Raw genomic sequence first — 27,932 nt, 5'->3', positions numbered from 1 at the left:
TGGAAGTCTTGGGTTACGTAGCCTGTAATTAAACTTCACAACATATTCTTGATTTCCTCACTTGCTCGTCCTTGTTTTTGTTCTACTGCAAACTCTCATTTGAATCACCTTCAGTAAACATGGCTGTAAGCAACAGCCTATTATTCCTCGATTGCCACAGCCACATAAGTGGTAAAGCAGGTACTGAGTGCAGGAAGTTTATCAAGGCAGCAGCTCCTTTTATCCTGTTTTTTTCCATAGTCGTGCTGACGTGGTGCAGGTGGCAATCAAATTTCAACTGGCTCAAACTGAGATTATCTTTACCTGTTGGAGACAACAGCCGGATCCGGGCTTTACCCGAGGGCCCGCAGTCAGTTAATCGTTCTGAAGTGGCACCAAAGCAAGCTCGGTGTAACTCATTCATTTAAAATGATCCGGTCTCCCATTGATCATGGTGGGTTTCAGGATGTCCTGGCCATGTTTATTAGCGTATCAAAGGTAACAACCTTGATGGGAAAAGATGTGAGGGCATGCTTGATCTGTCTTGAGTCGGTTGGCTATGTGCTGCTTTGATATCGACATGATGAAGGAGTTAACGGTGAAAGGATGAGGATGACATGTAGTTTTCCTCTAAGAAAAAAAAGATTGAGGCCATCTTTTAAAAAAAAAAAATGTTTTGCCTTCAGGTGTTTACAAAGTCGCATCTGTGAATAATATGCTGCTGTCATGTTCGCAGGTTCTATTAATACTTTAAAAAAAAAAAAATTCTGTAGCCGAAGTTATTTAATAAGGAGCTATCGAGAAACGTTGCCCCTCCCTGAACAAATAGATGCTGGTGTTGACTTTATGCACTACACCATCTGAGGAAATATTCCTCTTCTTCCTCCATACTGACAGGTATGACTCATTTTCTGAGGATCAAAATCGACACAGTAAAAAAAATCTTAGGGTGATTTTTACATTTTTTAGCAACAGTACAGAATGGGTCTACTATTCCCACTGCAGCCTTTATGCTTCCCTCGTTGGGTGTCAGTGGCAGCACTAACGTTGTCTGAATATGAATCTAGTTTGATCAGAGGTTATTACAAAGAGTAATACACTTGCTAATGTGCACGGGGCAAAAGTCCATGAGCAAACGCTGTGTTCCCAAGCTCTTTGGAGATCAGTGAACAATCTTCAGCTGCCCTCTTGAACACAGTCGCTGAAGGGCTAGTGATGCCGGTATCATATTTCTTAAAAAACCTGCAGTTTCCCCAGTTCAGAGACCCAAAGTGTCTCAAAATGCACTAAGCTCTCAACCTTCTACATCCATGGAGATTTGAGTTGGTAGCTCACTTTCAAATGTTGGTTTGGCCCAAAAATGTAGTAAATTTCTATAAATTGTTATCAAATACCTTAAAGGAGAAGTTCGTTTTTTTACAGCCTGGTCCTTATTTCCAGCATATGGTGTGTAGATCTACTCACCCATAAAGGTTTGGAGTAACTTGGAGTCCTTCGGACGCTTTTAGATCCACACGCGATCAGCATATATACATACAACGCAAGTGACTGGGGCATCCACAATACAGCCTCTAAATAACGCATCATCTGCCGCGAAACTCTTTATTTACTATGAATCGCCAGCACTAGTCCCCTGTGAGTCTCGCCAGCCTCGGAGCTAGCATTAGCTTAACGAGTTGCTCTGTTTACATCCTGGGCTTTCACTGGGGTGACTTCACCGAGGCGCGCAGCTGCAGCTCAGCTGACGATTTACGGTTTACACAGAGTTTGCTGCTGCTAGTTTTATGCAACATGGCAGAATACTTATCAGGTGCTTTACAGTACAGTATTCTTTTAAAGCAGCTGTGTCCTGGTGCTCGGGCGTATTCACCCGGTTAAAGGCTAGCTAACTTCAGCGGGCTAATGAGCAGCCTCGGAGCTAGCGTTAGCCTAGCGAACCAATTTGTTGATTAAACAGGAAGACAACTCGCTCTCGGTTCGCTAAGCTAACGCTAGCTCCGAGGCTGGCGAGACTCACAGGGGACTAGTGCTGGCGATTCATAGTAAATAAAGAGTTTCGCGGCAGATGATGCGTTATTTAGAGGCTGTATTGTGGATGCCCCGAACCCTTGCGTTGTATGGATACACGCCGATCGCGTGTGGATCTAAAAGCGTCCGAAGGACTCCAAGTTACTCCAAACCTTTATGGGTGAGTAGATCTACACACCATATGCTGGAAATAAAGACCAGGTTGAAAAAAACAAACTTCTCCTTTAAACATGTGTTTGTAGGAGGTAAATCAAGACTGTTTTATAAATTGCCATATAAATTGATATTGATTTAAATGCATAATAACACAACATGGAACATAGAGAAAATGTATGTTATCAGTAAATCATAATTGTAGAGAATTGGTCTTCCATTATCTTTTTGCTTTTAATCCATTTGCTTTACCAAAACTGTCCATTCATGGAAAAATGACAGTTAAAAACAGCTGCTGATAAAAGCCTTGGTGAAGCGCATAGTCTTTTATGGTTCCATCCATCTTGTCTGACACTGAACTGTGGACATGCACGATCCCCTGTTTGCTCAGCAGTGTGTTTTAACCCTTGTGTTATTTTGGCCTTTATATTTTCTATGTAGTCCATCAGCCACATTGTCCAGGAAGCAGATCCATCCAAGCCTTTGCTGACTGACAAAAGGCTGGGACTCATTACGGCCTGAGCAGGCGAGCTGACAACCAGGAGCCAGGGCCAAAGGGGCCATACTTATAGAGATAAAGACCCAATTCCAAAAGTACCCACAGCTTTAACCCAATGTCAATGCATGCGGTGTTCGGGAATATTTGGTTTCTTGCTAAATGAAAAGTCTGCTGAGCATAAAAATGGAAGGTATTACCTTAATTTAAATACCCACAGAAACAAGTTGACACTTTGGGGGGGATGGGGGGTGGGGATTTGGTGTGGAACTGAGCCTGTGAGGCTTCATTTCAGGGCCCTGTAGTCTGTGCTGTATATACTCATATACTGTATGATGAGCTAACAGGCTTATTATATAGTCTTTTAGCCTCATATGGCACCGCATGGATAACAGAAAGATGGTGGACAAGGGTAAAGTCCTCTCCACCATAGCCTTTGTGTTTTGCTGTTTTGTTTATGCTCCCATTAAGGCTGGTCACAGTATTTCTGCTCTGCGGCTGTACGACAGCCACAGCTCCCCTGGCATTTCTTTTATTAACCTCAGTCATTTTAATAAGGTGTATTTTACTATCTTATCTCCACTTTTGAATAAACATCATCTATAATAAAAATGTAAGAATCTATTCTTGGCATGTCTGCGCTGTTGAAAATGCAGAATATAGCGTACGTAATTTGAGAGTGCACTGGCCCTTTAGAGGGACATGGATGTATTATGCAATAATTTATTTGAAATTGAATAATTAAATCCGCCTTGAGGAGAACTGATGGTTAGAGAGTGGGGTCAGGTTTTTGAGGTGGAATGTTAAGACTCAAACCAGCACTGTCCGCTTGAGGCAGACCAGACTTCAAATTACTTCTAGTGGAAAACAAATTTCATTGACCACTGAAGTCACTCGAACTCATTTCCCCACTCCTGTCTTTCCTCTCAGGATCATGGGAAATTATGATAAAAGTATTTGAAGTTTGTTACTGTCACTTAAGGAGTGCACTACACAACAGTGACATAGTTTAAGAGCTCTTGTTAATGCACTGTGGAGTTTTTTCGTAAGAAACAAATCAAAGTAAATATTTCGAAACTATTTTGATGTCCAGCAGGCTTTCCCAGAAATCATCATGTGACCATTATAGAGAATAACCAGAAATGACAAGCTATAGTCTGCCTGCATCCCTAGATATTGCAACTTCTTTATCCTCGAACATATATATTTATTTCAGTGAATCCTCTCATTCTGCAACTGAAAAAAACTCCTAAATCACTCATCTCCAGTGAGGAGTGAATATGTAAATAGTTCCCAGTTAATGGAAATATACATAAGAGCGGCTTACAGTGGTGTCTCCATTTGCATACTCCCAACAGTGCAAGTTTAAAGGTGGCTTTTGAGTTAAGAGGAATCATAAATCATGTGTTCGCAGGAGGTGTAATGTGCATCGGTGATATCATCCTATTAACAACCTGTTTGCCTTAGTCTCTGGATGCTTTCTTGCGAGGAATGGAACCGTTTATAGTCGCTGTTCTGTTCCAAAAGTTGCTCTCACTGTCTGTCAGGGGGTCGAGCTGTTGTCACCGAGACTGTAGATGAGGAAAAATTGCACGTCATCATGTTTGCTGTGTCCGTGGTTCAGTGAAATATCAAAATAGGACTATTTACATTCATATATCAGGGTAGAAATATCAAGCAGCAGTCACAGGGACAGGGCTCCTACTATGTGAAAATGGAAGCAGAGTTACTTAACCTTTCTCTAAATCTCTGCAGTTCATTGTAGTGGACTTGAAAGTCAAGCGATTCGCCGCTCATATCGGTGGCCAAGGAAATAACCGCACAGTAAAAATCAGAGAGTCGTAAACTCCTGCTTGGAATGACACGAAGAGCCATGTTTTCTGCTCACTCTCTGCAGCTCTTATGTTTTATGTGTTGCAGGGGTTTTTTTGTATTCAAAGACACACACAGGACATTTGGCAGTGATAAAACTGACCCCTAATGATAATATGGCTCCGGCTTAAGGTAGTGTAAAGACATCTTTTGTCAACGCTTGTCTGCCTGTGGGCCTTGGTGTAATTTTTATAGCTTTTTCCAAATAGACATTTCCATTTCTAAAAGCATTTGCAAGATAGGCCTATCCATTCCCTCCCTCTCCAGGACATGAATGTGTTGCTGCTTGGAAATTTTATGAGAGAAATATTTAAACTGTAGTTACAGCGTTCTGTGATCATTTCTCAGTCTGGCTGACATGAGGCTGCTTAGAATTTGCAGGGAGTAGCTGCTTTGCTTTGTTTTCCCTGGCCATATTGCAAATCTTGAATTTTTGCAATAATACCTTCGCCCTGAAATTAATAGTCCACTTGAAAACGGCTCCCGCAGCCTCTCGAGAATGGAGTCACTGCGATGGCGGCCAAGTTTGATTATTAATGGCGTGTCTCTATCTCTCAGGCCCCAATTGGTCTTTGCTGATTGCCGAGCATTCTGATTAAAAAACACCATTAAAATTGATGTATTATGGGTCTGAGTGTTTTTCACAGTTAGATAGCTGCTTCAATCAATTGATAATTACATCGATGATTTATTGCCGGGGTTTATTATGACAAGTTTACAATAATTGGCATGGTAGAACTTCTGTATGTTCTCTGAAGGAGAGCGAACGCCTTCTGTTTTTAGATAAATTGAAATGAGCAATAGCTCCCAAATCATTTCACACAGGTTTATTGTGCCATATCCATTCAACTCCTGAAAGTAGATACATATTTTAACAAATTTAACGTCGTCTATCTTGTACTACAAGGTATTTATCCTTTCACTTATCTGTTACTGTTACCCAGATGTGACTTTATGCACCCGAACTGCTTTTTATCATGGATAATATGCAAGTTGTTGATTAGAGGAAGAGGAGACAAATGTAAATCTGTAGGGAGAAGTCAATTAGGTAGGTAATGATCTTGCTTTGTGTGGCGTTAATGGAAAACATCTCTAATTTCATGGCAAAGTAAACAATTTTCCTTCAGGGTTTTTACTCATTTTCTAGTTGTTTTATCAGGGAGAAAAGTCAGATTTTATCTAAACAGCACTATACCAAAGTATTCATGTTTTTGTAGTTCATTATAATCTTAAAATGTCATGAGATAAATGAGAGGTCGCAGGAAAAACAAAGTATATATAGGTTTAATCTTTATTACAATAAATATCTACATGTTCCCAGTTGGACCCATTTAAAACTTTTAATGATGTCTCACTTAGTACAGTTTTGGAACTGTTACATGAACCTTAGTCAGAATTTTTTTTTTTTTAAATTGCTCTATGTGCAACAGCAGCAGCTTTTCAGCTCCATAAACCGACAATAGAAAGCTACTGTCTTTTATCATCCTCTCGAGGACGAATTGGCGAAGTAGCCGTTTCCATTCTTGCACCATCATCACAATGGACATCAGACTTTTATTTTTTAAGAATATAGAAAGCTCAGTCAAAATCGTGTTCTTTGGACTATTAGGTCCGACGATATTTATGTGTCTCGGTCAGCAAAACATTATGAATGAGCAATCAATAACTATTCACTCTTTGAAAAGGTTTCCCTGTCTGCTTTGCCTCAGACGTATAGTTCTGCCCTGCAGCCTTTTCTGAGAACTGTCTTTATCATCAGCCTATTATCTCGAAGACGAGTAGATGCTTCAAATGTTTAGACATTTTAAAAGATAATGTTTGGCAGCATAACTGCTATAAATAGGAGAGCTGGTGCGAGGAAAGAGAGAGAGAGAGGGAGAGAGCGATGTACCTGTGTAAATGGTTTGCTTATTAACTGCCCAGCATAATCGCAGCCTGGTAAATGACTGTATTCCTGTAGTGCTGCAGTTTAAAGAAGGAAAGACAAAAACATTTCTCATAAATTCTTTCTCTGCTGCATTTCATCAAATACCAACAATTGATGGGATCTAATTTTCTTCTTCCTCTCTCAAGCCACCTCATCTACTTTTACTACAGTAAGAGATTGTCTACATTGCCCAGAATGACTTTGAAAAATTCCCAAAAGATGTTCGTGAACGCACCTGAGAAATTCAGCTGTGTTAAATGTGTCACTAGAGAGAAAGGGCAGCAACCATCGAGAAAGCGGGGGAGGTGATGTTTTCCTGCTTAGAAACAGCAGAAATAACAGCCTTCTCTAGCACATGCATTCAGACAGTCTTCTCTGTCACATCTGTACAGTGAACAACAAGCGTATTGAACTTACAGTCCAAAATATCATCATCAGAAATAAATACAAATATGAAAGTTATTGCAATCTTCTGATAGTGGAATACACAAACTAATTCTCTACTAAAAAAGGTCAGAAGCAGCACGCCAGATTTATTTATGCTTGAATATCATTTAATTTGACTCTTTGGTATTTGTTTTTAATTAAAAATCTTATTCAATGACTTTAACGTCTCGGTGATATAGATCTACTCGTATATTCCTCATATTATTGTTTTATTTGAACATTTCAGTCCTGTTTGTTTTTTATTTTCAATAATTGTGTTGTGGAAAATGTAGAATTTGGTCAGGAAAGGAGATTCCCACTGCAGCCTTAGTTCAACATTGCTTCATTACTCCCTGGTTTATCTCCTCTTGATCTGTGTTCTTTGCCTGTGTTGAGTTGAGACAGAAAGCCACTCTTTAATAGTGTGAGGACTCTGCCACACTTGACATTGACACAAGGTTTTTAAATCATGAACTGTAGTCAATTTTCTTCATTTGGAATGAGAAGAACATTAGAATCTTTTTTCACACTGAAGATACAATCATTTGTTTCCCACAATAATATTTATTTCTCCAGTTTGCTGTGCACAAGTTATAATTCTGAGCAATAAAGGATCTCTGCCACGCATTTCAATAAAAAAAACGTCTTTGTGTACTCGATCACAGTCGGGCTTACACAAAGAACAAGATGTGGTGACTTCCAACGGCTGCCACAGTTGTGGAGTCACATGATCGCGTTTCGCTTTTTTAAACACCAGCACCATTGTTACCTTTGACAATGAGGGCTTTTGAAGTGTCATCTCTGATGCGAACCCTCTCCTTTGTCGTCATCTTAGAAGAGCGGAGCCTTCAGTTATGCATGTGTTTGTAGTAAATTCTTTTTTCATTTGCCACCAGGCCCCGGGAGCTTTTTCATCTGCGACCATATGCTTTCAGTTTGACCTTTTCCAACGTCAAATTATCCTGTCGTGACCTCTGCTGTTCTCTCGGGACAGTTGGGAGAGTTATTGATAGTTTTTACTCAGGAGTCTCTGTGGAGTCGCTTATCTGTTCTCCAGACCAAAGATTACACTAATAAATCTCTTGATGCACTTTGTTCCACAGTTGAATTGGTTGTTTTTTTCTCGTTCTTTTTGAGTGAAGGGATGCCTGTTTTTTTTGTCATTAACAGATGGCGAGCGTGAGGATATCCGGGCCAGATTTATAGACGTTTAATTTCTTTTTTCGTTTTAAAGCCTCATCATATTCACCAACTGTTATTGTTTCTGCAGGTTTAGACGGCAATACTCAAAAGATCTAATTTGTCTGTGATGAGCATCCACATCCACCGGAGACCAAAGGTACGGTAAGACAAGAAAAGCTCATTATCTTATGTCCCAATAAACATATTATTATGCTAGACAAGAAACACGGCACGATGCAATAGAACAATAAAAGAGTCGTATTCTGCCTCATCGTTTCTGTTTCCCCACAGAAACCATTGTGGACAGTAGTCACTAACATTATTATTATGGCAAGAATATAATTTGTTTATGAGAAGAGAATACATTTTTACTCTCATATAACCTGAACAATCCCACTCCTCTAATCTCAACATGCAGCACTTGATCCTTGTGATACAGCTGACTGTGTGAAGTGTACATGTTCTGCAGTGTTGGCCTGGTTTAGCGGGGGGTTGATCGTCTCGAATTATTTGATATATGGTGTCATTAATTCTGCTTGACTTCCCTGCCGTGTCCTGGAAATGAGCTATGCGTGTCTGTGTTTCTCCCCCCGCAAAGATCTCCCAATTCTGTCGGCAAGCAGAACCCGAGATCGCTCGCCGAGCAATTACGGGGCTAGAGAGTCCGATAGGGGTCATAAAGAGATAGGATTACTCCTGGACTGCGAGACCCCAGGAATGTACGGACCCCTCTGGTGGTCTGCTCAGCACTGATGAAATAGAATTGAATTAATGGGGTTGCCCACTGTGAGGACTGATTGGAACAACATACTGCTTTTGATCCCTGAGCGAGGTGACCGGGGGCGGGCGTTGCAAGCACACGGGGGGTTGGGCTTTTGTATATGTGTGTGTATGTGTGTATTAGCGCGTGTGTGTGCCCGTGCTGGGTCAGTGCGTCACTGATGAACAGGACTCATTATTATGTGCGCTGTTTGCTGGGCTTCAACCCTCACTGGGGGGCTCCAGGTGTATTTGGTTTGTGTACTTTGGAAGGCTGCTAATGCCGTGGCCTGTGGTCCGAAGCTGCGGTCGACCATGCTGCGTTTTGGCAAATGAACTGTACTGCTGCATACAACTTAAAAGGCTCATCTGAGATCACACCTGCAGCTTGTGTCCTGTAGTCTGACCCGTAGCATCTATGTTTGGTGGGATTATGTAAGTGAAACAACTCATAAACCCAGGATTGTTTCAGTTTTCCATTGATATTTGACACTTTGTCTGTTTAAGTGCAGATTGTTTTTGTGAATCTCCCAGCACCCAAACTATACAAGTCGATAAGGACGACTTCATCGCAACATTATAGCTGCTTCAAGGCGTGCACTGAACTCTAGATATTCTCCTGGAATTTTCCAGAGGGGCTGAATGTGAGAACGCAAATGTCTGAGTTAGTTGCTCTGGACATTCTCCAATGTTTTTCCTGCAAGCGCTCTAGTAAGAATGTTAGAGAATGTTCGGGTGAGCCCATGTGAGAATACAGCAGGATATTATCTGGAGAATTCACAGAGAGCGAGAGAGTGTGTTGTTGACATTTATAACTCATGCAAACCTGAGAGAAAAAAAAAGAACCAAACATTTCCACCTATTCCAGATGAAAAAGAAGCGAAAATGTCAATTTGGAGAGAAAATGAGAAATGTCGATAAGGGCCTACAATCCAACTGGTGTTTGTCAGGCGGTCACACAGCATCTGAAACCTCCTCTCCCAAAACTTACTGTAATCGACACTCTGACATTCGTACTAACATTCATGCAGCAATTGAGCAGCTGTGTAGAGGTGAGAAATCCCATATTCAAAGGGATTATCGTATGCTGTCGCTTTCAATTACAGAAAGCTCTCCACCCTGCCCTTGAGTGTGGCCTTCCACAACAGCCATTGTCACTTTAGACTTCCAAAGTTTTTTTTCATACGAACTACTTTTTTTGTTTGTTTTTGTTTTAGCACAGCCAGTAAGCTGTTAGTATTCAGGAGCTAATCCTATTGTGGTTTAAGTTTTCAAAATAACATTAAGATCATGTCATTCTTGTTTTTCATATGAAATGTTCTTTTGTGTCACAGTATATCCAATATATTTGGTTTCTGCAGAGTATAAAAAAGGGACAACAAAAAGTAATGCATTAGATTTTGTATTTCTTGCAACTTCAGTGAATATTACATGAAAGGTGTTTAAACTTTAAGGTCCACCCTGAATTAAACCCATATATCCACTAATAGAAAATGTCAATGAAAATATCTTGGTGGTTACCTGCCGGCTATAAGGTGCCAACATCCGTCTCTGGATACCCATAAAGCCTGGACCGGTTTGGGGTTTCACCATTAGTTTCTGTGACTGTTCTCTCTACTAAACAAACTGCACTGCATTTAGCTTGGCGCAGCATGCAGACTTTCATTTTCACTGGCAGGCAGGCCCGGTGTGGTTATTTGTTGCTGAGCCAAGTTTGCATTCTGTTGTTCTCATATTAACTTAAAAAGAGCGAGTGATCCAGAATTTGTTTAAACCACTCCAGAAATTGTTTGTGTGACCGTGCCCTAAATACTCACAGTGGAATGTGAGACCAAGGAAAAAAACCGTAGGAAAATTACAAATTCCAAATGATCAAAAATGCCTTTCTGCCTGCAGAGCTTTTTGAATGCAAGCTGGTAAAAAACACTCTTTTCCTCCAATCCACCTACAGAAGTAATGGTCATCATCACCCTTGTTTGCCGAGCAGTGCGCTGTTTACGTTGAGCCCCCAGACGGTTAGTTGGAGCTGTCTGCCAAAATCATTCTCTAGGCCAGTAATGATAGATGACAAGCTTCTGTGAGGAGGAAAAACAAGTCTCCTGGTGGCACGCTATAGGGCGATCAGATGAAGGTGCCATCAGCTGGCAGCCCACTGCACTGGTTGTGGGGGTGGGGGTATATATAAGACTGGAGGGGACTCTGAAACTGATGAGAAAGAAAGCTACATTCCTCCCATTGAGGAGTGCAGTAAATTATAGTGAGGCATGTGCAGTGGTGTTCCTCATCAGGGATACTTAATCTCCGTTTTTGAATGAGAAGTTGCAGATTGTGCAGGACTCCAACCTTCATTAAAACTCTCGTTAAACCATGCAGTCCAAAAAGTTTTCCGTTCTCATTGTCGATCTCTTTCGATCTCTTATTTTTGTCGACTAATCTCTGAACACTGAGTTTCTGTTTTACTCAATCAGAGACTTTTCTTGGATGTTTCCAAGGTTTTTTGCTGATAGGCTCCACTATACTTTCATTTAGTTGCTGGAGCCTTCTCCATCTTCATCACCACAGTTGTTCCCATCAATAGGCTGAGTCAAAAAGGATCTGCCTCATGCATCAGTCCGGAAATATCACAATAGACACCAGATTGAAAGCTGTTATACATAATAATACAGAGAGATTTACTGTATCTAGCTATAGGCTAAATCAGTGCTACTTACTTGGTTGTGGCTTGAATTGAACAAACATTAATAATTGTGTAAATGTTGCACATGGAAGCTTTACATTTTTAGTTTTTTTTGTTATTCATTAAAATATCCTACCATTGAATGATATGTGGGAGGGGTCTCTGGAACTGTGGCTTCATGCATGCTATGTGTCGACCAAGGCAAAATGGCAGATAACACTGTATTTCAGTTGTCAGAGGGGGTTAACCAAAAACATTAAGATTCATTTTCTGGAAACCATTACTCTCCATAGGAAGTTCTGCGTAAATATGACCATTAATTTGGGTTTTGATTATTCTGTCAAACCACTTTTTCCAAGGTCAGGACTTCACTTTGTCCAATTTGGATTTAGTTTTCAAGGCAATCCCCGAGAGGTGCAAATACTGGGTATTAGCTTTTATTATTTTTATTGATTAATCTGCTGATTCTCTTCTCGGTTAATCAATAAATTACTTATTTAATTTGTTTGATCTAAAAGTCCAAGTTGACATCTGTGAATTAATCGTTTTGGATTAACTGACATTTAAAATGCTCTTTGGTCAATGAGTATTCGTACAAAACTTCCTGGCATACAGATATTCTTCTGTAGACCCGCAGGTTTTCTGCCGTAGACAGAATTATAATTAGCAGTGACACTGATATCTGATTAATGGGATAAATATGAGTATTTTTTATTTTGAGTATTTATGAATGCATAATCCGTCCTGGAAAAAAAAGTAGTAATACATATTTTATTTGTGCCTCGTGGCCCATTGTGTCATCTCCTGCTGCTGCATTTTTCAACACAACTAAATGCAGCTGTAGTAATGTCAAGCGCTCTCTTTAAAAGTGCTGCTGTTGAGTTCACATGAGCACGGGCGTCCGCCTCCCACCATTATTAACATGAGGAGTCTTCACCTGCTGACAATAGGGAAAAAGCCTTGAGAAGGGCATTTAGCTGGATGGAGTGTTTAGCTGGATGGAGTGTTTAGCTGTACGGACAGAAAATTATAGAGGCAGTCCTGGGCAAAGGTATGTTCTCAGAAAAGTAATGTTGCTAATGATGTGAACTTTGACCTGGCTGCCATGAGGTGTGTGTTGGATATTGTCTCTGCGGCGGAGAGCAATCAGGTGTGCAGGGAGGAGGGAGACGGAAGCGGCACGCAAGGTCGGGCTTTTCAAAAGCCTCTCCTGTCGCCATTCGTGGCATGACCTCCAGTCCTCACAGCCTCTGGATTACTTATAAAAATGGCTTCCCCCTTTGTTTCCCAGCCACCCAGGGATCCCATTCACGTGTCATTACCAGACCATAACACAGGCGGAACATAAACACACGTGCATAAACACAGACTGCAGCGCGCTGTCACACGTACCTGGTTATATTCTTGTCACATAAACAGTGAGGCATTGTCTCTTGCACGCCCCTGGAGTGATTAAGACGTAAGGCACAGCGGGGATCCGCCCATGCTTAAAGGAGCATAGAATCCTAAGAGGCTGACACACACACACACACACACACACACACACACACAATCACCAACACAGCAGGGGTTTGGCATGGCATCTTATCCCGGCCATTGAGGCTAATATCTGTGAATGGGCCGTGCAGCACTCTGAGCACCACTATCACTGTTGTCTCTTTTCCTTCGAGTGCCCTCAGCGACTGTGCAGCATATACACATAATCAGGGAGAGGGAAAGTACATAACTACTCTATCTGCAGCGTCCTCGCTCAAGAGTGCCAGAGAAGTAGAATAAGAACAATACTCCCAAATTTTAAGTCACTTAAGTTAAACTGTCAGATCATGTTTTTATCAGAAGATAAAATGTCTCCACTTTGCAGTTAAAGAGGTACGGCGCTCCCCTCGATGTCACCATCATGCGCTCACCCTGATATTTAAATAACCAGATCTACAAGTTCCTTTGTGCAGTAATTCAAGTAGCACATTGTAAACTGAATAGGCTACAAAGAAAGCCCATTGCATTTATCAAAGATTTGCTTTCCAACGTGGAAAAAAAGCACAGATTTTTAACTAGTCTGAATATGTGGCCTTCTGCTGAGACATTTTTCACTTGTTTAACCAGACAGGTAAATTGAAAATCTCTCTCTGCTGGTGCTAGATGGGCGACAGTGATATTGAACTAAAGACGAACATTAAGCAACATAAATTCAGCCAAAAAGTAGTCTGGCATCTCATCGCTTCTCATAGACACGTGAGCTGAAGAAAAAATAATTCCCCTCGACGGCGACATCAATAAACATAATTTACCAGGTTGTATTCATTAGATATTCCTTTTTTCTATTTATTTTGCTTTCTGTGATTCCTTTTTTAAGTTGGCAATTCAGCTGAAGAAAGCGAACGCAGCGACATATCGCAAAGAGAAAGCCGAGAACTGTTCAGCGTCACCCGCTGTCCGTCCATTCATCCAAAAAATCCTGTCAGTTGTGTATTTTCTCTGAGCCCCTCTGTTGCCCAACCTTTATTTTCCTTTCGGTGAAGATGTCCTGCAATCTGACGCCATCGAGCACCAGGCTTTACCATCTCATGTCCCACACTGTGTCTGTCAAGTTCAGCTGTCTCAATAATATCTACACCTGAGTGCCCCCATGTGCTTGGCTTTCATGCAAGTGATGCCATATTGATTTTTATACTGGCTATCTGCTCTTTGGCTGGGGAGAGGCATTATGACACATATCATATCAGGTTTTAGTGTGTATCATCAGTTGCGATGTGAGTCTGAGTTAGTTATCACAGCAGAAGGTATAATGTTTCAGAGGAAGGTTACAGGTTTGCAGAACATGATTGTTTTTTTTGGTCTTTTTTTTGATGCACATACAGCATACCGTCTACACTACTACGGATATTGTTTTAAAGGATAATTTCCCTTTGTTTAAAAAAACAAAACTACGTTTTAGAAAATGTCTCGAAGAGAATGCAAAAACAACTACAAATGCTCAACCAAGAATGCCAGGCCAGTGTGTGGCGATAAAGTCTACATCAACAATCTGTCAAATACCAGAGAAGAACACTGTGGTCCAAGTAATATTGGGGGAGGCAGACAGTAGTGTGATGCAGAAATGCTAAATTTAGCTCTAAACACTGTAGATGCAGCAGTGAAACAGGTATGTAGCTGCCATTGTTGTTTCTGGTGCATGTTAATTGAACAAAGTGAGCTGTGAGGTCTGTTTTCCATGTACACAGGTTTTTTTTTGACTTGATGGGTGGATGGAATGATGGATGCAAAGCTGGATAGATGGACGGACCAAACTGGGTGATTCCTGTGTTAAGGTTGACAGGACAAGATGGAGCACGCACTGTTTTATACACCAGTCTGACATGGAGATAGAGACTCTTACTTCCTCTTTGTTACACGCTGAACCTGACTGTGCAAAGTGTCACACAGTGCAGCAGCTCTGTGTCCAGCTCCGGTTCAACAGCACACTGACATTGTGAATATCTGCTGTCCACTCTCTTTAGCCCCTGTCACATTTACAAAGGTACTTTTGAAAAGGAACTAGTTTTCATGCCTGGTGTGAAAGCGTCCTTTTAACCTTAATTACATTGCAGCTCTGTAAGGACCCAATGTTTCCCTGCGGATATTAATTCCACCAACAATTCCACCAATGTACCTTTTCATCTGTGGTCAATGGCTCTGCCTGAAAATTTACACTGAATTTCATGTGTGCATCATCATCTGCCAAATTTCTATTTGGATATCTCCCTAATGTTGACATAAGCCTTAATGGCCATCTGCAGAGTGCAACTCATTATGGCTCGTATCTCTGTCCGCACATATGTAGGTGTAGTCTCAGATGCTTTTACAGCGTTTTCCTCTGCTGTTCAAGAGCATGACTGAGGTGCCAAAATTAGTCCGCACGCACACTGTTTCTGCTCGAGGCAGAGAAAAGCTACAAGTGCATTTTCCATTAAAACAGGGACGTGAGAGGCCGGTGTCATTTATCTGAATGGTTATTGCTGGGTTCTTTCAGCAGAGATGGCAGAGCTAATACAGACATTAAGCAGCTGAGCGATTGCTGGCATGCTACAGGTCATTTGCAGTTATGCATTTAGCCGGGCTCTTGAAATAAAGGTTTGCTCTTCATCGTCTCTCTGTCAGTTTTATAATATAGACAGGAAGCTCCGACAGTATTCTCACCTCTTGTTATGCAGGTTACACATTTAGTGCACATGTTGGACTATTAACAGGATCCTCGTGGAGTAATGTTGATGGGACACAGATGTCAAAGAGATTCTGTCGGGGTTCAGCAGAGGTGACGCCACACTTGTAAACGTGCATTCCTGCACCATGTGCTTTTCTGCAACTCCCCCAAAGCTTCTTCCAAAAATCAAAAGCATGCCACAAAAACAAATCAACTCTCAAGCTACATCCATGCTACTAAAGTGATCTCGGTCCATGCAAGAGTTTTGGCACAGTATCAGTTTTAATCCCTGTCCATACTAACATGCCTGAAATGCATATCACATGAGGATGACCGATGTACAAAGATTACTCGAGTAATAACTCCTCTTCTACGCAACATCTTGTAACATTGTAAAATTCTGAATTTAACTCCAAAACAGCAAAGACAACAGGGTCAGACCGTCCGTCAGGACTAAAACACAGCCCTGCAAACTGTAAAAGGGGCCAGCAGCGTTTCCAGATTTATCTATTTTAGTAGCTCTTAAACTCAAGATTAGTGTGGACGCCATGCGTATCTTTACTCAAAGTTGATGTTTTTTCAAAATAAAACGGAGTCGTATAGATGTAGCCTGAGTTTGAGCTCCTGCTGTTTAGTGAAGTGATCAAAATTCACAATCAACTCAGCCTCTCGCACAACTCAGCCAGTCTTCTGCCTCTAATCTGTAAACAGAAAAATCAGAAGCACTGTTTGTAAAATTGGTCTTCAGACTGAAGCCAGAATTTGTTTTGATTTAAAAAAGAAATGGAATCTATAGTGTAGAGATTCTGAGCAGTGCAGTATGCAGTGAGAGCCTGGGCTCGGCATGCTGTCTGAAGTGTACTTCAGATATCAATGAACAGGTGTTCTTGGCTTTGGAGAGCAGTTGAAAAGCAGGCTCTCGTCTATATGTACCTTCTTTTGCTAGACCAAGGGATGAAAGACCAACACGTGTCAGTGAACACTATCAAAAATACTGTCTGTCGGTGCAGTCGTCCCACAGGTGTTACTTCAGAGATGCCACCTACAGAGTTCATTTAATGTATTGATTTGACAACATGCTGGAATTTAAAAGCATCCTGTGTGCGTTCGCTCGAGTCTGTCACAAACCTCCTCTCTGCCATTTTATCTCATCGTGTCATTTACGCGCCGCACGGCTGTTTTTTTGTGTAAAACGTGGTCTGTGTGTCTACCTTTTGTCAAACTTACAACCACCCACTGAGATCAGATTAAAGAAGACATGTCGAACACAACACCATGAGTCGCGCGGCACGCCTGGAGCAAAGCACGCTGGGATGGAGCGACACATACAGCGTGCATGCTACTCTATGACAGCTGAATAAGCCGCTGATTTAAGTTGGTGCTATACCTCCTGTAATTGCTGCAAATCTGATTTGGATGTATGGTGTGTTGGGCATTATTTTTAACTCAGCCACTGTAATATGTTTTTTATGAGATTTTCCATAATCATGTTGTCTGTGGGATTGTTGCTGCACATGTCGTTTTCTATTTTCTCTCCACGTCTCGTTTGGCTGTGAGGTGCAGAAGAAACTAGATCAGAAACTCATGATGGTCGATGTCCGAATTTTTCTCCTTCAAACTTTTCTGGCTGTGTTTGTATCCTTAAGTCCGATGGTTTTCAGTCCGGTGCTCTTGGGTTGAATGTAGGTACAGTATACGAACAAAAAGTGATGAAATATATATATTGAGCTTCATCCTTTAGAGAGATGTTTTTAATCAATTTTTCCCTTCTCCAATACATATTTCGATGCCAGCATTTAAAATATCACAACTTATTTTAACAGCTTTATACTTCTAACCCTTAACCACCTACTCTACTTTCAATTTCTTCTGGAGTAAATTAATTTTAATGTCCAGCCTCCATCCTTGTATGAAAAAAAGTTTCAAAAGTTTGCCTTACTTTACCCCAAATATGATCATTTTCTTCATCCCCATGGCAAAAAACATGGAACAACTTTTTGGAGGTAGAAGTTACACTTCCCTATCATCTCCTGGGAATGAAGTTTTTTTTGACATGCCTGGAGTGATTTCTGCACATCCAAGCACAGAGCTGACAGGGTCACCAACTTGTGAGCTTCCTCCCTACATCGCAGCCATGCTGTCCGCGCTGTCTTTATTTCGTCTGCCCACTCTTTAAAAAATTCTTTAAAAAAAATCTCTTTACCAATTCTGCCACTTCTGGGCTGAGAGGGTCTCTTGTTTTGTTTGTGAAAAATCAATAACCATTACAGGAGAGAGACAGAGGAGGAGAAGAAGACAAGAGCGAACATGCTGCAGAAGGGAGGGAGACGGGCTTCTATCCATGTCAGTCTGACCCTGCCTGACGGCTGTCATCTCCCTTAATTGCTTTGCTAATATCATCCCCACTCAGCCTGGAACTAGGTCAGCAAGGCCCCTCTGCTGGAGCTTACTTCAGGCCGTCCTTCTTCATGATCTCTCCCTCTCTCTGCCTTTTTATTTTGTGTTTCCCCTCCAGGCTCATCTCAATTAGAGTTAAAGCATACAGTTGGAATATGAGAAAGATACATTGTTTCCGAGATGACCTGGGTTTGGAGGGTTTGGATTAATCCAATCAGAAACTTTTTTTTCCCAGCAGTAGATAATCATTCATGCACAATACTCTATTCTGGGATGGGAAATAGGCTTGCCGGAATTAACCTTTATATTTCCCTCAGGTGATGCAAGATCTGCTTTTTCTTTGTCTTCCATTTCTCTGCTGTTAGCACCATCAGGTCAGACTACAAAGCTTCTTAGTAACAGAGGAGATTACATTGATAACTTCAGCAAATAACTCATTTGCTGTTAGTTCTGTTACTGATTCAAATGATAGATTAATTAATTTCTTTTATGTGTTTTGCAAACCATGCAGCTGTTTCATGAAAACGTGACTTAACAGTGGACTCGAAATTTAATGCACTTGACGCAGTAGGAATTCACTCTTACTGCTGTTGTTTCGCTGGGTAAAATTACATTTGAGAAAATGAAGGGCTGCTATAATACATTTTTGTACATAACCATTTATTCATAAGCAATAAAATTAGATAGCCTGTTTCATGACTGAGGACAGGCTGGATGATATGTCAGAAATGAGCTGCATCCATATTCTGCCAATATTCTTATTTCCGAGCGATATAAACAGAAACCATTTGACCACCGAAAAGACTTCAATCACCGTTGAGTCATTAATTCTTAAATAGAACCTGACAGGTCAGAGCTTTGAAAAAATATGAGGTGTGTATTATTGGTGTAGATAAATTTCCATAGATTTAATCTCTTTTTACTCCTTAGCTAGTATGAAGCAGCTCAATGAAGGCAGGAACTGTAATTGCTGCCAACGCACCATGGTGTTCCGTCTCGAATCAGACGACGCTTCAGTTATTTTTACTATCAAGCTGGTTTGCATAACAAAACATTCTCCAAGATAAAACTTTCTTCGTCTTTTTTTTGCTCTCCAGCTTGTAGTTGGCAAACCGTCCCCTGGCTGAAGAAAACAGGCACAGTGGAGACTGTGTTTCAGCGGGAGAGGGAGAATATAATGTGAGTGTTGGGGATGGAGCACAGAGCAGCTGTTTTCTGCTGCAGGGAAAATGGCACCTCTCCCGATGTGCTTTTATCAGTCTGTTATATTTCCTTGGATTATTTTTTCCGCAATTGTCTAGTGAAGCTTGTATTTCTGCATATCTGTTTGACCTTTACAGATGATAGTCTAATAGTACTAAAGCTTTAAGCCTTAATGCCACAGCAGTAATATTGGTTTCTTGAAGAGCCAGGAACAGATTCTAAAAATACTGCCCTATAACCTGAAATATGCAACATGCAAATACAGTAAGAAAATAAATATCTATTGGAAAAAGCAACACAATTCACCAATAATGTTAAAGTGTTGTATTTTCTGTTGATATCTCTATTCTTAATTTATTTATATTAGTTTATAAACAGTCTTTGGTGCAGAGTAAGGTTTGTGTTCATCCCACCTGGTTTATCTGCAGTGAAGATTTGATCATCAATGTTTCCCATGAAATGAAACTAAATTAGCTTCATTACTGCATTGCAGCAACAAAACGAATGTTGTGCTTTTAATGAGAAGACAAATTGCTAAAGAGGAAGTAATTCCATGAATGTTGCTGCCGTGACTCCAGTGACTCACTCCGATATAGTGGTTGCAGGATGCAGCTTTGACCTGGGGTTTGGGGTTTGACCCAGTTGTTAATCGCTGCAGTTTATCCGAGGACATGGAAGTTTTTTAAATTAGTAGGTAGATGTTGAGTATTTCAGGTTCCAGGAAAAAAAAAATAGGATCTGATATGTTTCTCCACTAGAGATTGTTCTCATAGCACTACGCATTTTAGGATTTAATATCTCAGCAGTAGTCTTAGTGTCTTGAATAGATAGGAGCAGATTCCTTAAATGCTGTCGTCTAATTTGAAATACACAAAAAACAAATCAATAATAGTTATACAAAGGAAAAAGCAACACTTTCACATCATCGGTGTGTTAGAGAGCTCGGCCCTCGTGTCTGCAGCTCTGTTGTTTACATCCACAGTCGTGGCTACAGGCAGCCATTTTAAACAAGGTAGTAAAGCACGGATGAGGGACAAGGGGCTAGTAATTGTGTCAGCAGCAGGGCTCTGAGCCAGGAACTGTCAAGACCTCATACTCTCCCCACCCTCTCCGCGCTCCTGGTTTAATGGAGCATGTGAGGGCCAAGGTGTGCTCGGCTGGCCCCAGCCTAGGCTCCTTTCAAACGGCCTGCCGTCTCTCTCTGATGGGCACAGTGGAACAATAAGCCTAAGGTGGAGCAGCTGGAGAAAACGTTAGTGTAAGACCCCTTCCTGGAGGTTACCATTTTCGCCTCAGTGCCCTCCGTTTGATCCCCACAATAAGACACCTCTTTTCCTGACCTATAACAACAGCAATAGCAATAACCCCACTTTGTGCCTGCAGTTGTTTTTGTTGCAGTGTAAATGTGCGACTGATGCCTCGGTGTAGCCCTCAAAGCTCCAGGTGCAAATGAGCATTTTGAAACTACAGGAAACAGTCCGCTGACCCTTCCCCCGTGAGTCTATGCAAAGGTTTTTTTTTTTTTTAACATCTCCATCCTCTGGTGGGCTGTGGTCTTGTGTGTACTGGCCCACAGTGGAAGATTCCTCACAGGGTTCAAATGAAACTTCCCATCGTGGTAAAGAGTGAAAGTCCAGCTGTTTGGTTTGGAGGATCTTGGAGCTGAATAGAAGCAGATCCTCTGGGTGTATCACAAGGACTGTTGTTTTGGATCTGCTATTGGTGGGAGTAATGCCCAGACTTCACATTTCTGAGGTGTCACTGCTCAAGCCACATCCAGGCTTGGTACTAATGAGCTTTTTCGCTCAGACACATTTCTGATTCACAGTGTCTCTACTTGCTTTACGCCCACTTTTTCTTCCTTTCACTGAATGTCATTGTTGCTCACTACACACCCCACTGCCTTCGTAATATGAGGATATTGACCTTATTATAATCACTTTATTTGAATAAATATTCAAATACATAGAACTGCGATTCCACTTTAAGCATTTAAAAACTTTAAGTGATCTATTCAGCAGCAGTTAGTACAGAAGAATGTCAGAGGTTTGTAACCACACTGGCCCACTTTCTTTGCTGTTGTTTGCATATTCTCCTTATTAGCTTTAAAAGCTCCATGTCAGCTTTTTGTGTGATTTAATAATTTGCAATTAAAAATCAATTAGATGTTATTGAATATAGCTGTTTTTAAATTTTTATGAGGTAATATCAGGTGTCAAGTCCTTGGAGCATGTTGAGGCACAAGCCTTGAGGAGACATGATGCAGATGCTTCAGATCTGTATTGAGCTTTAAAATCTAACACACTTTTTCAATATCAGAGATTTGTTTAACAGGTCGATCCATCCAGACTAAAATATATGAACAGTTAGATATCGGAGGGACTACCATGCAGTTTTGTACAGATGAGGATTTCCTGGAGGTAGAGTCAACTCTTGGGCATATTTAAATGTGTTTATTAGCATCACTAGTTTATGATCATCCATCTTTTTATCATCTGCTTATTCTATGAGGGACGCAGGGTAAAGCTTCGGCTAATCACAGCTGACATTGGGTGAGAGGCGTTGTCAGTTGTGTCAGACCATCATTCACGGTCACTGAGATTTTAAAGCCTCTAATTAACCTAATCCCAGAGCATGTTTTTGGACTGTGGGACGGAGCTGCAGTATCAAACTGAACTCAGACACAGAAAACATGCAAACCCTACACAGAGAGACCCTGGCCGAATCCTTACTACCACGCTGCCAGTTTATGATCAAACAATCAAAAATGAATGATATTTCCTTCAGCCTCAGCTGCTAATAACCAGATGTTAGCATCCTGATTAACACACTAAATTAAACAATCAAAATGGTATTTTATTTAATGCTAATTAATTAAAAAAACGTGAGGCAATTTTTTTTTTCTGAAGACGGTCAGGTGCCAAACAAGTCGAGTCTCACACTATAATCAAGATCAAGTTTCAGGTCTTCATTTTGGTCCTATAGTCCACAGTTCTGGCAGCGGGCAAAATAATCTTCAGCAGGAAAAATGAACGGTAATGAAAGAGACGAGCTCTGCACCCAGATGACTGCACACAGTGGAAAGTCCAGGAAATTGTGCAGGTGCTTCCAAGACATTGTTTCATCTTTGTGCCCAACCCAGCACAGAGCCCTGGCTCGGCTCGACTCGACTGTGTTCTCGTGTTGATTAACCGCAGCTTGTCTGGTGGCGCAAATCTCTGCGGAGCACCATCTGCACCGTGCCGCCTCACTGTTTGCCTCGTGACACTGATCCCATTCCTGTGCGGAAGCCAAAACAATCAGATAGAAAGACGTTGACACGAAAACTCTGAGGTTGAATTTGTGAGTCAAATTTCCCCCCCTTGCTACCCTGCATCCTGGTAAACTGATTTTGAAGATGAGCTTGTTGACTGGCATCTCCTCCGCTACGCAAGGCCACAGCCTCACTGGGGAAATAAACTGTGGTATCTCGAAGTCACTATGATGACAAGGCTGTATTAGGGTTGTTTCCATTGCTTTCCAGACGGCTTCATTATTTTTTTCCAGCCTGAATTGGTCTGTGGTGTGAGGTATAAGCAATATATGTATTTGCAACAAACTGCCAGTTATCACATTTGACATCGCCAATTGACTCCCATCAGATCGTATATAGAAGCAGCCTCGCCAGAGACGCGGGAGTGAAAGAGGCACAAAATATTTTCTCACAAAAACCTCCGGCAGCACTTTTAAAAAGATTTTCTGCTTATTTAAGCAATTCTGTTCTGTCAAACTCTGAACCTTGTTGTGCTCGAACCATGCATGAGAAATGATTACATTTCTTCAATGAATCCTATCATTTCTTATATGAGACCTGTGAGGACAGATAAAATGTAATGGTTAATTTGAATTCACTCTCTAGGGCTGGGAGATGAAACAACATATTTTCCATCAATGGCAATATAACAAATGTCTAATATATATCGATATAATGTTAATGCCTTGTTTTCACACAGACTTTAAACTTAAAAGAAATATTGATTTATTCTTTTTATTTTCGATATAGACAGATGAGAACATTTTTATCTCGATATACTTTTTGGGCATATCACTCAGCTCTACAGTCCTGACACATATTAGCAAACACTCTTCCAGTCTCTATGGCACCTGTGCCGTGTGAGCACTCTTGATCTATTGTAATAATCCCTGTAGCACGGCACAGAGGTGAGATGCTATCTCACTCACGCTGGATAATGGTCACAGAAACGGATTCACTCAGGACTTCCAAGTGTTGAGTCATGTTTCGAAGGAGGGTTGGTGATATTTGCAGGCGCCTGTAAAAGACATGAATTTGAGAGTCAGGTTCTTCTTCAGTTTGAGTTGAATATTTATCCACTTTGATGAAGATGTTGTGTTAGTATGGATGATGATTAACACTGGATCTCATACGTTTACCTGTAATGGTGAGGCAGAATGAAATGTGATGTTCATGCAGGGTGTCCGCAGGGTCTTATCAAGTCTATCAAAATTCAATCTTCTAAGTTGTAGGCCTTAAAAAGTCTTAAGTTTAAATATAACTTACTAAATCTGTGTTAAGGGAGGTCTATAATAAGGAGGTGCTGTGCATTTAAATATGTTGTTTCAGCTGTAAAATAAATAATTAAACACATTAATGAAAAAGTCATTTTAATTTGTTTTGTAGTTTTTGACCAAATACCTGCAAATCTGTTCACATTCCCACCGGCCTCTGCTGCACTTTGAATTAAGATCAGCACAGTGCAGCCTCACAGAGCTGCAGGGCTGTGTGTCTCTTTGCCTTATTAGTAATAATTTAGCTCCATATTGAAATATAGACTGTCAGCTGTGTTTCATGTGGTGCAGGACTTTGGCTTCTTTTTCTGCATCATTTACTAAAACATTGAACTTCTTCCCTTGAACATAACTGGCTTTTAGACTTGATTACAGCCTTTAGAGAGAACCTGGTCTCTCAGCATTCAAAGTCTCACTTCTAATCCACGTTGTTATGTCTCCCAGATCACAGAAACGAATTAAATAAAGCAAGCATTTCAATAAATCTTTTAAGTTTCACCTTGCATCCTCCAGATTAGAGTCACTGTGCCTGTTAAATATTATAACAAATGTCCATGGATTCAGTGACCCCTTACTTTTTCAGGCCGCTGTCAATTGAGACCCAGACAGAGAAGTTGAGTGAACGTGATATTTAATAAATGAAGAGCAGGACATTTCTTTTTTCCAAAGTCCTCAGGTCATGTTAAATAGATGTGTCTCAAATTATATTTTATGATTGGGCTAATTGAAGTGGCCAGTCATTTTTTATGTCTGTGGCAGGTGCCTTTACTGCCTCCTGTGAGTCGCATTGCGGGAAGGATGAGCGGCTCCCTTCATTACTCAAGTCCTTGGCATAAGTCCTTAATTTTCAATAAGAAAGGGGTGGAGACTGAGGATATTACATTTCTGTGTCTGATTAACATGAAGGTTAAATCAAAAGCCATTTATTGCTATTAAAAGGCTCAGGTATAGCTCATTCTTACATTCTTTATAGATTTGAAATTAATACTAGAATAGAATATTAAAGAATACATAATGATGAAAATAAACAAGTCTGGAAGTCTAGCTGTTTATAATAACCAATTTTTGTTCCTGCTAAAATATGTTTGTTTACCACGTAATTAATTACCACAATCAAATTATAGCTTGTCTTGACAATAACAGCCCATAGCCTGGTCCGTTCCTGCTCTGAGCATCTGTGTTGCTTTGGTTTCCCCATGGTTGTGATTTGTTATGAGATTCACTAGACAATTTCCAGTTTATTACTGCTGTGTCCAGGCAGTCCCTGATAAGATTAACCAATGTCTATGAATCATTGCTGGAGAGTATTTGAGGCGCCGGTCAGCGGCTGAGTGTGTGTATCCAGGATTGTTCACCAGAGCAGCACAGTGTGCCCTTGCGATATGAACAACACTTTACAGAAAGTGCCCCTGACCACTGACCCAGGTCTGCTGTGATGACGTCGTGTTTCTTCTCTGGTGTTGCCAGACGCTTTGGATCGAGCGCCTGGGCGCGATGATTCCTGATCTGTGGAGAAGGCCATGACGCGCCTGTGGGGAAAACTACTCTGCGGCCCCAAACCCAATTACAACTGAAAGATTGAGGAGGCTAACATGCTCCGGGCAAGGCGCTGAACTCCCTTTTCTTTCTCTCTTCTTGTCTCTTAATCGCATCAGGCTTTTAATTCTTTCATGAACTCGTCTCAGACCTTTTTTAACCTTTCATGGAGAGTGGAGGAGATAAGAGGGCTGCGCGTTGCATGTTAAAGATTCAGCGTGTAAGATTTAGGTGAAAGGGATTTTTGGCAGAAATTGAATATAAAATAATCCTAGTGTTGTTTTCCCTGGTGTGTTTCATCTAAATTGTAGGAATTGTTGTTGTCTTTATCACAGAATGAGCCCTCCATATTTAAAAACTTTATATTTACATGGAGGGGGGGGGTCCTCTCTGTGGAGGCCGCCCTGTTTTTTTACTGTCGTCTAAACTGGACAAACTAAAACCTTTTGCGTTTTCATGACAACTGAAGTTCCGCCACAGGTTCTCTGTCATGTTTGGAGGGGGAGGGTGAGGTGAGGAGGATTCAGCTGCAACATACAACTTCACCTCTAGATTTCGCTAAATTCTACACACTGCACCTTTAAGAGGAGACTTCTGTTTTACCATAACACTTCTTTATGGTAACTGTGTGGAAGGAGGTGTTGACTTTGACTGATGGTTCACCCTTCTAACACTCACACAGACACATCCAGTGTACGTGTGCATCCACACAAACAGTTGATGAATTATGTATCGTGCACTGGAAACAAAGTAATCAATATAAAATGTCTAGCTTCAGTATTGACCATAAATGTGGTACACGTTAAGAATGAGGGGGGACAATCCCATTGCACAGAGGTATGCATGTGTTGCTAATGACTTAATGTGTAGCATACAAACTTTTCTCTTCTGCATTTGAATAGTGTTGGATACGGAAACTGTTTCCCACTGAAACATAAAAACTTAGTATTTTACTCTATTAAGCACTGAAGCTGTTATTTAGTTTATGTTAAATTTCAATGTCTAATTTGCCTTAGCAATAAAAAAGCTGTTTTAAAAGTATTGATTCAGCACCAGTATCGCATTAAACCCAAAGCATACCCGACTCTATTTGAATACCCTCAGGGAGCACACATGCACACGTGTGTTCTTTGTATCTCACTTGAAAGCTCCTGTGAGTTGCTTTAATCCAACATTGTATGGACGAATTAATGGATGTCAGATGTTGTGTGTCCGTGTTTACATCATGCTCCGCTTGTCTCTTTTCAGCTCAGCTCTATAGACCTAATCCTGACAGATGAAAGTGTTGTTCATGCAGTGTGTGTGTGTGTGTGTGTGTGTGTGTGTGTGTGTGTCTGGGCTGTTGCATGTAATACAGATAAACTGTCGGAGATCAATAGGCCATGTGCGCCATTCTTGCAAGTGCACACCTCCCCTCCCTCTACCATCAAAAGGTCAGCGGCAGCGCAGTCTTTTAACCCCTGGTTGTTTAGTGTGTGTCATGTCCGGCTCTAATGATCTGCATCTGTCTGGGAACCCTACCTCACCACCTCCCGCAGCCCTGCCAATCCTGCTCTTGGATTGGCTCTGAGATTTCTCGGAAGATGGATGGTTCCAACGTCCTTGACTGGTTCGCAATATGTGCCACCATACCCCTCCCTCCATCCTGCATTTTTGAATCGCTGCTCTCCGTTTGATGGCAGGCAATTACAGGAGATTGTTTCTCTTTTGTTGTACTACTGTCCTGTTTTGGCTACTTGACAGACGCACAAAGCTCGGAAGACGAGCACGATTTGACGGAGCAAGCGCAGAGATTGATGGATGATTTATGAGGCAAACGCCGCAGCGGTTTGTTGAAATTAGTTTTCTGTTGCTGTGTATAATCTTGGGACGTTGTGAAAGAATAATTATTGTTTATATTGATGGCTGTGTGTCCTGCGTTCAACACAAATAGCCATCGTGCTTTGCTTGTGATTTAGCTCTTCTTGTTGCAGAGTTGTCATAAGGAATACATATTTTCAGAGCCAGAGGAAACAGAAACAGCTTCACAAATGCTGCTCTTGTTTTCAGCTGCTGTATTTTTGTGGTTTATTTACCGTGTGAAGGTATTAACGGTGCAGTTCTTAACAGTTGCCCAGAATAGTTCAGCCAATTACGCAGGATATTCAGATTTGATACGAACTTTAATTAAAAAGAACTTTAATCTTTCTCTGAAAAAATAAATTGAATCAGTCTTGCACACAAACAATACAGTAAAACAGACAACTTTAACCTGGAGCTTGCTTTCTCTGTGAGGTTAAAGATATATTTCCTAATCAGCACCATATCATTTTGCAGTGAAATGAGGCAAGGTATGGACGGCTGCAGGAGAGTGACCTTGGCACTTTAACATTCATATCTGAGTATGTGGGAAGAAATCAGCATCAGTTCGTAGCGCTCGGCAGCAGCACGCCCCTGACGACTGCTCTGCAAACAATGAGCTTCACTGACACAGGGGAGTGTGTTAGAGAGATGTGCTTCAGCTTCTTTGTTTTTGTTCCGCTCTCTCCTTTTCTTTTTTTGATCCTGTGTG

General features: G+C 41.1%; 1 protein-coding gene across 3 annotated transcripts in view; it reads left to right on the top strand.

The window, feature by feature from the left end:
• The window catches only part of LOC109632380 (kelch-like protein 29), a 213,193-nt gene that overhangs the window by 4,343 nt on the left and 180,918 nt on the right, over window positions 1–27,932 (top strand). Inside the window, exon 2 of one of the 3 annotated variants that reach the window (XM_020091613.2) lies at window positions 8,152–8,220. The exons of 1 other annotated variant lie outside the window; for it this stretch is intronic. The gene's annotated coding sequence lies outside the window, so the exon portion shown is untranslated. Of the gene's footprint in view, window positions 1–8,151; window positions 8,226–27,932 lie in introns of all 3 variants that reach the window. One more of the 3 variants, XM_020091614.2, reaches the window with a different exon arrangement.

Source organism: Paralichthys olivaceus, chromosome 19, assembly GCF_024713975.1.
Source record: "Paralichthys olivaceus isolate ysfri-2021 chromosome 19, ASM2471397v2, whole genome shotgun sequence".
In the NCBI taxonomy this organism is placed as follows: domain Eukaryota; kingdom Metazoa; phylum Chordata; class Actinopteri; order Pleuronectiformes; family Paralichthyidae; genus Paralichthys; species Paralichthys olivaceus.
The sequence above is the reverse complement of the archived record's forward strand: the minus strand, read 5'-3'. Positions and strand labels throughout refer to the sequence as shown.